This window comes from Vicia villosa, unplaced genomic scaffold (genome assembly GCF_029867415.1).
Source record: "Vicia villosa cultivar HV-30 ecotype Madison, WI unplaced genomic scaffold, Vvil1.0 ctg.001393F_1_1_1, whole genome shotgun sequence".
Lineage (NCBI taxonomy): Eukaryota > Viridiplantae > Streptophyta > Magnoliopsida > Fabales > Fabaceae > Vicia > Vicia villosa.
In genome coordinates, this window is record NW_026705602.1 from 80335 (window position 1) to 92490 (window position 12156).

A 12156-nucleotide genomic window follows, 5' to 3' on the forward strand; every position below is an offset into this window, starting at 1 on the left:
ATTATAATACTCTAATTTTGTCAGGACATCAAATTTCTTTTTGAAAATACCGGGATTATGTTCATATTTTTATTGTTTGCATTTTTAGTCTAAGATCTCAAAAATGATGAATGCTAATTTCTTTTTTCATTCTTACTTAAGAAAAGTTTCTAAAAAAAAACATATTTTTATTTAATTTCACTTGACATTTTTTTAAAAAGAAAATTCCAATAATACAATATACTTAAACACCCATTTTTTATTTTTTATTTAAAAAAAATCACCATTAATTATTATTTTTTCTAGTCCTTATTATAAGAGAAAATTTATTTTTTAATTCATGAAATAATTAATATTTTTGGTCGATATTTGAATTAGATACATTGATCATTGAATAAATCTAAGAAGTAATTTTTTTTATAATAGGGACCAAAGAGATTATTATTATTATTATTATTATTATTGTTGTTGTTGTTGTTGTTGTTGTTGTTGTTGTTGTTGTTGTTGTTGTTGTTGTTGTTGTTGTTGTTGTTGTTGTTGTTGTTGTTGTTGTTGTTGTTGTTGTTGTTGTTGTTGTTGTTGTTGTTGTTGTTGTTGTTGTTGTTGTTGTTGTTGTTGTTGTTGTTATTATTATTATTATTATTATTATTATTATTATTATTATTTTGAAATAAAAGATTTTATTACTTCAAAAGTGGAACAATTACAAACAAGCTATAAAAGCCATAAATGACCTAATTACATAAGGGTATTGACTATAATCTTTCTATAATTGGGTTTTTGCCACCCTCTATAAACTAAGGTATCAATAATATCCCTAGCCATATGCTGAATATCCCTATTATCCATCACTGTATCAAAAATTCTTTTATTCCTATACATCCAAATGCCATATACAACTTCAGTCAATGTAGCTTTGAGCAGCCCTTTGTTTTGGCCCTTCCCTTTGGTAGCCTGCTTTATCCAGTTGAAATCAATAGCACCTACAGTCTTGTTATCAAGCCATTCTAACAAACTTTGCCACAGTCTCACAGTGTGGCTGCAATGGAACAGTAGGTGATCTAAGCTTTCCTCTACCACCCTGCATAAAGCACAAATAGTATCCTGCAGTAAGCCCAATCTATGGAGCCTCTTCTTTGTGGGCAACCTATCTTGAATAGCAAGCCACAAAATCACCTTTGCTCTAGGCCTAGCAAAGTTGTGGCTCATCAAGTGATACCACTCAATTCGAGTGCTATCCCCCATAAGCAAGTTATAGACCTTCATCATTTGGAATTTCTCCTGAACCATCATACTATTCCACAATTGTTGAATGCCATTTATGTCTTGAATCTTAGTCATTATATGTTTCAAAATCCAGGTACAGTTTTTGGTGTTGATCTCTGCATCATAGCTTCTTCCTTTCAAGTAATATGTATGAACCCACTTAACCCATAGGTTGTCTATCTTCATACATATATTCCATAAAATTTTCATCAGTGCCACAGAGTTCCAGATCTGCAAGTTCAGAATATTCAAACCACCCTGTTTCACAGGCCTACAAACTTGCTGCCAGGCCACAGGGGATTTACGACTGGTAGTTGCTTTCCTAGCCCAAATGAATGATCGACAGATGGAGTTTATCTTCTTTATGACAAAATCAGGAAGTGGTAGGCAGAGCATCCAATACTGAGCTATAGATCCAATGATACTCCTCACTAATTGAATCCTGCCAGCAATGCTAAGGAGGTGTGCTGACCAATGTCGAATCCTACTAACAATTTTATCAATGAGGGGCAAATAGTGCTGCAGATTTAGCTTGCTACTAGCCAAAGGGATGCCAAGGTATCTTATAGGGAGCTTACCTTCAAGATACCCTGTCATCTGGCTCACTTTCAGCTTCACTTCTGCATCCATCCCACCATAAAAAGCTTTGCATTTCTTAGGATTGACAATGAGCCCTGTAGAGTTAGAAAAAACAGTGAAAGCCTCAAGCATAGTTCCCACAGATTGAGCATCTCCTCTACTGAATAGCAATACATCATCTGCAAAAGCAAGATGTGTAATTTTCAGCTTACTGCACTTACTATGGAACTTAAACTTTGAATTCATAGCCATCTTATTTAGCACTCTATTCATATACTCCATCATGATCACAAAGAGCAAAGGAGAGATTGGATCTCCTTACCTTATGCCTCTCTTTGCCTCTAAGATATCTGAGTATTCTCCATTAACATTGAATCTGTAGCTCACTGAGGACATACCTACCATAATCCACTTGATGAATTTTTCTGGAATCCCCAATTCAGCCATAACAGTCTCTAGAGAGGTCCAGTCAACCATGTCATATGCTTTTTGGAGGTCAATTTGTAGCATACATCTTGGTGTACCACCCTTCCTATTGTACCCTCTCATAAGCTCATAGGCAAGCAAAATATGATTGTGGATTACTTGCCCTTTAAGGAAAGCTGCCTGACTATGATGGATAATCTCATCAAGAGTGCTGCCCAGTCTATTTGTCAGGATTTTTGATATGATTTTGTAGATAGTGGTGCATCCTGCAATAGGCCTGAAGTCCCTCACCTCATTTGCTTGATCATGCTTGGGAACTAGGGTAACTACAGTACTGTTGAAAGCTTTGAACAGGTTACCCTTGACAAAGAAATCCTTGACTGCAACTATAACATCCTGTTTAACAATGTTCCAGCTTGCTTTGAAGAATTTTGAACCAAATCCACCAATACCTGGGGCTTTGCAATCCTCTATACCCTTCAAAGCATTGACAATTTCCTCCTCAGTCACTTCTTTGATAAGAGACAATCTATTTTCTGCAGACAGTTGTTTCCCACTTCTCAAAGCTTCAATGTCCACCTTCTTTAACTTCTCTTCTCTAGTCCCCATAAGCTTCTGGTAAAAAGTCATGACTTCCTTCATAATCTCAGCCTGTTCAGTCACAAAAGTACCATCATCTCTTTTTATTATATTCATACTTCTATTCTTATGTTTAGCCCTAACAATAGCATGAAAATAAGCACTATTTTCATCACTTAATCTGAGCCAGTTGATTTTTGATCTCTGCAATACCATTTGATCCTCTAAATCATGGAGTTTGAGGATTTCTTCACTGCACACCTTCACTTTTCTAATATTATTTCCATCCATATTATTAAGACTGAGATCATGTTGAGCTTGCTCTAGAGCTTTCCTCGCATCATTCAGACTCTGCTTCATATTGGTCATGCTACTACTCAGGTTCTGAAGCTGAGGTTTAAGTCTTTGTAGTTTCCTCCAAAGGATGTACATAGGGCTTCCATCAATAGGGGCATTCCAGCTATTTCTCACTGTCTCCTCATATCCAGGCAGGTTAATGATGCAATTATAGAATTTAAACCTTCTAGGTCTTTTAACAGGCTTGTTATCATTGGTTACCTGAAGCAGGGCATGGTCTGAAACACTTGGAGGTATCACTTTCAGAGTCATATAACTATACTTCTTAAACCATTCCACATTCCCAATTAGCCTATCAATTCGAGAGTGGATAGTATCATCAATGTGTCTGTTGCACCAAGTAAAATACTCTCCACAACTATCCATCTCAGCTAGGCCATTATGAGACATCATATCATGAAGATCAATATATTCAGAATCAACAACCAGTCTCCCCCCAATTCTATCCTGAGCACTCATGACATTGTTAAAATCCCCCATTAAACACCAGGGGTCCTGTCCATTAGACCTCAAAGTAGCAATGTCTTTCCAAAGCTTCTTCCTCTGCTCTAAAGTATTCTTGCCATAGATGGCAGTGAGCCAAAATTTTAACTTCCCTTGCAGATCATAAATGCCACAATGTATGAATTGATCAGACCTCCTAATCATCTTCACATCAATATTGTTATCATTCCATGTAATCCAAATCCGGCCATTATCATGATTATTGTAATTATCAATATAGTGTTCATACAGATTCAACTTATCTCTAATCTGCTTAGCTTTAGTAGCTTTTACTCTAGTTTTAATAAGAATCATAATATCAGGCTTCAAAAGATTGAGACGGGAACTAATCTCTTTGATCTTGCGTGATTTGTTAAGTCCCCTCACGTTCCAGGAGGCTAACATGGCCCTCTATCAAGGGTCACTATGAGGTCATTCAAAACCTCTAGTGCCTCAAAGCCATTAGCACAATTTAAACTTTGAGTTCCAAGCAGAGTTCTTTTACCTTTGTCTTTACTTGCAGATTTTGCTTTTGTCCATGGCTCATCATCCTTCTCTTTATCTTGTGGTGGATGCTCAATTTCTATTGTTGTACCCTGTACAGGACTGGTTTTCACTGGATCTGGTGGCTTCTCTTTTGGTATCCATTGTTTCCTTACTTGATCACTGCATTTGTGCCCTACTCTTTGACATCTTTCACAGAAAAGGGGTGATGCACTGACAGTTTTTACACTGTCAACCAATCACCACCCATGTATCCAATTAAACCATTTTTTTATTTAAAAAAAACTTAATGACATGGCACATTTATGATTTTCTATTGGATGACAGTGTAAAATTATTTTACACTGTCAGTGCACTACCTTTTAACTCTATTATTATTATTATTATTATTATTATTATTATTTTTTTTTGAACCAATAAAAAATATGTTGATTAATTCAAAAAACAGTTGAGGTACAAGGTGACCAAAGGTCCAACCTAACAACACACCTAAAGCATCAATTATGCAACATCAAGTGTGCGGTATACTCACGGTATTTACGACTATGCCAACTCCTATGTATGATGGCCTCTATAATATTATTTACAATGTCTGTAGTATTTCTATCTATTCTATTACCAAAACAAATAGCATTTCTAAACAGCCAACAATGGTATATTGTCTCAGCAATTGCTATCTTCATAATCCATGCTTTCTTCCCTTTCCCACTACAATAGGTGGTGAGCCATTGAATCTCCACATTCCAAGTAGAAGGAAGGTGATCAACACAAAGCCAATGTAAAACATTATTATTATTATTATTATTATTATTATTATTATTATTATTATTATTATTATTATTATTATTATTATTATTATTATTATTATTATTATTATTATTATTATTATTATTATTATTATTATTATTATTATTATTATTATTATTATTATTATTATTATTATTATTATTATTATTATTATTATTATTATTATTATTATTATTATTATTATTATTATTATTATTATTATTATTATTATTATTATTATTATTATTATTATTATTATTATTATTATTATTATTATTATTATTATTATTATTATTATTATTATTATTATTATTATTATTATTATTATTATTATTATTATTATTATTATTATTATTATTATTATTATTATTATTATTATTATTATTATTATTATTATTATTATTATTATTATTATTATTATTATTATTATTATTATTATTATTATTATTATTATTATTATTATTATTATTATTATTATTATTATTATTATTATTATTATTATTATTATTATTATTATTATTATTATTATTATTATTATTATTATTATTATTATTATTATTATTATTATTATTATTATTATTATTATTATTATTATTATTATTATTATTATTATTATTATTATTATTATTATTATTATTATTATTATTATTATTATTATTATTATTATTATTATTATTATTATTATTATTATTATTATTATTATTATTATTATTATTATTATTATTATTATTATTATTATTATTATTATTATTATTATTATTATTATTATTATTATTATTATTATTATTATTATTATTATTATTATTATTATTATTATTATTATTATTATTATTATTATTATTATTATTATTATTATTATTATTATTATTATTATTATTATTATTATTATTATTATTATTATTATTATTATTATTATTATTATTATTATTATTATTATTATTATTATTATTATTATTATTGTTATTATTATTATTATTATTATTATTATTATTATTATTATTATTATTATTATTATTATTAAGCCTTCCCATTTGTAGAAACATTGCACATCAACACACTACATCCTACAATTTTTCTAGAAACCATGGAGGAAAGCCATTGTCCAACTTGAGAAACTCATAAAGAAACTCTAAAGAGTGAGTATATAAACTTACTTATGAGAGCTTAGAGAGGGGGAAGAAAAGTTGCTACATAAGACTAGAAGGGGGAAGAGAGGACTTGAGAGAAGAAGTGAGAAGAAAATTACTATTCATCATTTCCTTCTAAACAACAACCACCATTTTTCATAAGACTCAAACTACCACCTTCATAACATAAAAAGCCCACTATTTTCTCTCCTTCAACAACATCACTATCCTTAACCTCCCTCATCCATTTTTAGGGTTTGTAATTTGTTTTCTTTAAAGCGTTTTTTGCTTCTTCTTGTTGTTGTTGTTGTTGTTGTAAGCTTGTTATTACAAAAGAAAAAACATCCATGTTGTTCTTGTTGTAAGCTTGTTATAGCTCGCAAAGATTTAGATGTTGTGTGGAAAAGATTCATGAATGATGTTATAGTTTTAGGTTACATTTTCATGTAATGTTGTTGTAATAGTTGTATGTTTGTTTATAAATACCATGCATGTTGCTATTTTGAATGAGAGAAAGGAAGAGAGCTGGTGTTGGTTTGAGTAAAAATAGAAAGAAAGAAAAAAAACCAGCAACCTGCACCCCATTTTTTCCATCCGCACCCCTTTTTCCTTGTTAAAAATTTAGACTCTAAGGTCCAATATGGGGCATATTTAATTTTTGGGATGACACATTAAATTCTCTTGCTTCCAAAATCTTTCACTTCTTTCATTTATTTTTTTGCATTTTTTTTAACATTTAAGAAGTATTAGTTCTAGAAGTTTTAGTTTTCTCAAGTAATAACCAATAAACTTTTATACGAATTAAAAACGGAAAAAAAAAGATGTACATCCTTTTTATCCTCGAGTAAGCGAGCGTAAGATAAACATCTTATTTAAATTTGAATATTCTCTTCTGCCTAAAAATTGCTAGTTTACCCTTAGAATCGATTAGTCGAGTTAAATCTCATTAGTGTCTTTTTTTTTTATAAATTAATAATTAAAGTGCAAAGAATAAAAACAGTAAATAGATGTACATCTATTTTAGCAGTCGAGTATCCGAAACACAAGTTGTATAACTTGGTCGTTTCTATTCTCATTTTTTTAATAAATCAAAATTGGTTTGAAAGGGGAGTAATTGGATATACATCCTCTTATCCTCGAGTAAACGACACAAGACGTACATCTTGTTTTAGGTCGAATACTCGTCTTCCTCTTAAAAACAACAACCAATAAACTGTCTTTTCCATCCACCCTAGAGTGATTAAATCTTTTTACCAATGAACAATGTTTTATCCCCTCTAACGCGAAACAATGCTTTTTCGCACTAACGCGACAAACAATCAATGTTTTTCTGCTCAAACACGATCAAAACATTTTTTTTAAATCAACCAACACAAATGATTTTTCAACAAAGAACTACGTAACTTTGAATTCTCCATCGCACTTGGGGATATGTAGGAGCAAGATTCACATCTTGTTAAACACCCCTGTCAAAAAACTTTTTTCTTCTTCTTTTCATTTGCTGTAAATATGTCATAGTAATAAGGAGAAACCAAAAACCTTACGCTAACACCGTTTATTTCCAAATATAATTAAAGGTAACCATTGTTTATAACGGATGCCGCAGGATGCTAATACCTTCCCTGCGCATAATCGACTCCCGAACTTGAATTTGAATGCAAAGACCATATTTTGTTCTTTAAGAGTTTTATCGATGTTTTCCCGTTAAAACATAAACTTTGGTGACACCTTCATTGCTTTCAGAGGATCTTTCGCCTTAATGTTTTTCGCGCCACGATAGTTGGTGACTTCACTAGTGATCCTCAGAGAGTCAAGCCTAGTTTAGTTAGTTTGTGATTAGTGTGAGCCTTGTTTTATGTTTTCTTCTATTTTGTCTTATTTATTTTATATGCTTGTTTTATTATTTGTGTTTGCTAACCATTTTCTTGTATTTATATATTTATACTGTTTTACTTTATGAGTTTGGATACTTTTTCGCTTCATATAAACACATTCTCTTGTGAGGCTCTATACCCGAGTCTAAAAAACCTAAGTTTAAGTATGGTGGTTGTGTAGTGTCGACTTTCAAGATGTACATCTCGCTTGGTCGACATGAAGACCATACTTAGAGTAGATCCTTTTGCGAATATTTATCATATAATGGCTAGCGTGTTACTACGATGAAATTCCGAATAAGGTCCATGACATAGGGACCTTGTCTAAAACCGATTTTTTTTATTAGAATTAGAGATTGTGTAGTGTTAGCCTTTGAGATGGGCATCTCGCCTGGCTATCGCGAATACTCATCCAAGAGTAGATCCTTTTCGTGAATATTATCGTATATTGGCTAGCTTGTTACTTTGTCAAAATTTTGAATAGGGTCCGTGATTCTAGGAACCCGTTAGAACCTTTTGTTGAGTATGATAGTTATGTAATGCTGACCTTCGAGATGTACATCTCGCTTGGTTGGCACGAAAAACTCCACCTAGAGGAGATCCTTTTCGTGAATGTTATCGTATGATGGCTAGCCTGCTACTATAGAAATTTTTTGAATAGGGTCCGCGACTCTAGGTACACTATCAAAACCCTAGAGCTATCATTGGTGAGATCACTATTTAAAAATCATTTAGAACTATCCCGTCATAAGGAACCCACTATATAGATTGTTTAACGCTTAACTACCCATACCCTCCTAAACCCATACATGAAATTGCATCATATTCATCAACATAAAAATATTTTTCTTAGCATATGACATTTTTTTTATGGAATCATAAAGACTAAAGTTGACTGTGAGTTTTTATACAAAAGTAAAAATGGGTTCAGAAAAAAGAAAGACTCTTCAAATGAAGGCTAAGCTACCTAACTTGGGAAGTTTAAGAGATCTATGTGCCAGATTGACCACCATTCACTGAGATGCCTTTGTTCATAAATATGGAAACATCCTTGACCTTATGTCCACAAAAGTGCAAACAGAAGTCATCACTACTTTAGCTCAATTCTATGACCCCCATTGAGATGCTTCTTGTTCCAATTTTTCCAAATGACAACAACCTTAGAAGAATTTGGGAGAATTTTGGGTCGTCCTTTAGAAGGGAATCCTTATACAAGAATTAGACATACTCCTAAAGTTGAAGATGTCACAAAGGCTTTAAAAATCAAACTACAAGATTTGGCATGTAATGTGAAGAAAAGGGGAAATGTTCAAAGATTCTTGAGGGGGTGCCTAGAGAAGAAAGCCTAAGAGTTCTGATAACGTGAAAATGTATCACATATTAGGCTTGATTTACATATATTATTTCCCTATTTTATCTTAATTATGTTGCTTTATGTCGGTATTATGTTGGTATTTTCATTGTTTCAGGTTTTACGCTCATATTGAGACTATTTGTGAAAAGGAAAGAAATGGAGCTAAATTCATTGCTATTTATGCCTAAAAGATGAAAAAAGGGTGCTGAAGTAAGAAAGGGGTGCAAAGAAGACCCAATTGTGCAAAGTGCAAGCCCAGCCCACGAAGGAGCTGAAGCTCCCACTATGAAGAAGCTGAGACGCCCGTCTTAGGGCCCAATTGCATGGAGACGCCCGTCTCCAAAGTCCAAGGGCCACGTCATCAAAGGAGACGTCCGTCTCCCAAGTTCACCCACGTTCATAGGACACGTAACATGAAGGAGACGTCCGTCTCCAACAATCCAGCCACTTTGAGACCCACGTCTCAAGACTCGTTCAAAGATAATTTAAATTTGAAGGCCCACGTCTCCGTTCTATACTCCACCAACCAAGTCTTCCTATATTTTATCAATTCCCACGCCATGATCTCCACTACTTCTCACATGATGCTGAAAGTAACTTCCACTTCCATTCACTATATAAAGAGTCTGAGCATTCATTTGAAGGCATCCAAGTTTTAGGCGCGGAAGTGCTGTTCATAGTTTTAGGCATAAATTATCACTTTGTAAAAGTGGTAGTTTCTCATATTGAGGAACTACCACACCATTAGTTTTAGGCCTACAATTTATGTACTCTTGGATCACAATCTTGCCGACATTATTTCAAAGCTTCATTCAAGTTTCAAGATTTGTTTTGTTCATAATTTAATTCAAGTTCGTTTTGTCCGCTTTACTTCCAGGTTTATTTATTTGCAATTATTTTAGTTTCTTGTTCTTATAATATTGTTTTATCATTACAAATCTAAATATGCGCTTGTTCATGTTTAATAATTCTAATTTCATGTTTAGTAATTATAATTTCATGTTTGTTCCTTTAAGTATGTCTGGCTAATTTATTTAGATGTCGGTACGTATAGTAATTTAACCGTAGGGATCCGAAATAAATTGGCTTAATTATGTTTTATTAAATATCACTTGTTTTTGGTTTGTATGTCTAATTTAATTAGTAAGTCTTAAAACCAATAGAGCGAAAGTTTGAGGGCTTAAGACGGTCAAAGGTTAAAATCAATAGAGCGAAAGTTTGAGATCTTTAACTGGATAGTAGACATAGGACATTAGTTTTAAGGATGGCGAAAGCGTATTAGAACTAATTAGAACTTATTTATTTTCAAAAAGTGTTTTTAAACCCGCGCGGGATGGCAAAAGCGTACGTTAGGGATATTAGCATGTTCCGAGTCAACAGAGCGAGAGTTTGAGATTAGGAAATTTAAGTAGATAACGACTTCATAAAACAAGCATTTTATTAACTATGTTGTTTTCAAAAAGCGTTTCTAAATCTGGTGGGATGGCGAAAGCGTACATTAAGAGTTAGGATCGTAGTCTGAATCAATAGAGCGAGAGTTTGAGAAGAGGACTTTTAAATAACATAGTTAGTAAAGATATTTGATTTAATTAGAATCTGGTCAATGGAACTTCGGATCACCTAAGTTAGATGAAATACATACTGATATCCATTTATTATTATATTCCTAGATTTAAGATTTTAGTTTCCCCTTATTAATAACCCAAATATCATTAGCCTTAGCTTTACATAGTAACTTTAGATAACGGTAGGTCGATTTATAGTCCCTGTGAATTCGATATCTTTTAAAACTACACGACACGACTGTGCATTTGCAGTTATCCCGACTAATAGACACGCAAAGTCGCGATCAAGTTTTTGGCGCCGTTGCCGGGGACTATTTAAGTCGATATCGTAACTCGCTGTTACACTGTAGAGACTAAGGCATTTTTTTTCATTAATTACAATGTATCACCCAAACTTTTTCTACAACTCCCAACAACAGTATTTCGAGGGATACCAAGAATACCATAAATCCGACCTCGAGATACTGTTGGAAAATTTTAATGCGTCACAAACTCATTCTCACCCGAATTACCTCTCCAGTTACCAATTCCAACAATCTGAGGAGTCGCAAGAATTTTATAACTCCAACCAAACTTATCCTCAACCGAATTTCATCTACGATCACCACAATCAATATTTCGAGGAACCACAAGAATTCTATAATCCAAACCTCGAAACATTAATTGGGAATTACAATTCGACACTAGCTTATCCTCAACTGAATTCCCTCTACAATCACCAATCCCAACATTTTGAGGAACCACAAGAATTTTATAATTCCAACCAAACCTATCCTCAACATAATTTCCTCTACGATCACCATGCCCAACATTTTGAGGAGTCGAAAGATTATCCTAAATCCAACCTCGAAATCTTAATGGAGGATTTCATTGAAGCACAAACTCTCTCTAGGGTAGAATCTATGATGTCGAAGCACTTTGAGGAAACACAAAATACAACGCTAGCTCCCTTTGAAGAACCTCAAGAATCCCATAATTTTAACTTTGAAACATCAATGGAGGATTCCGACGAGACGCTAACTCACTCTAGATTAGAAGTCATGATGGAGCACTTTGTAGAGACACAAACCGTCCAAAACCAAGAGTTTATCAAACAAAGTCTTCAAAACAATGAAACCCTTAGGAAACTGACCACTATGGTTGAGTCCCTCGCGACTCATAACATGGCGTTAGAGACTCAAATCTCCCAACTTGAACAAAAACCACTAGGAGACTTACTTGAGGAGTATATTGACACAACCATTAGTGAAAAACAAATTGAAATTCCTGAGGAGAGT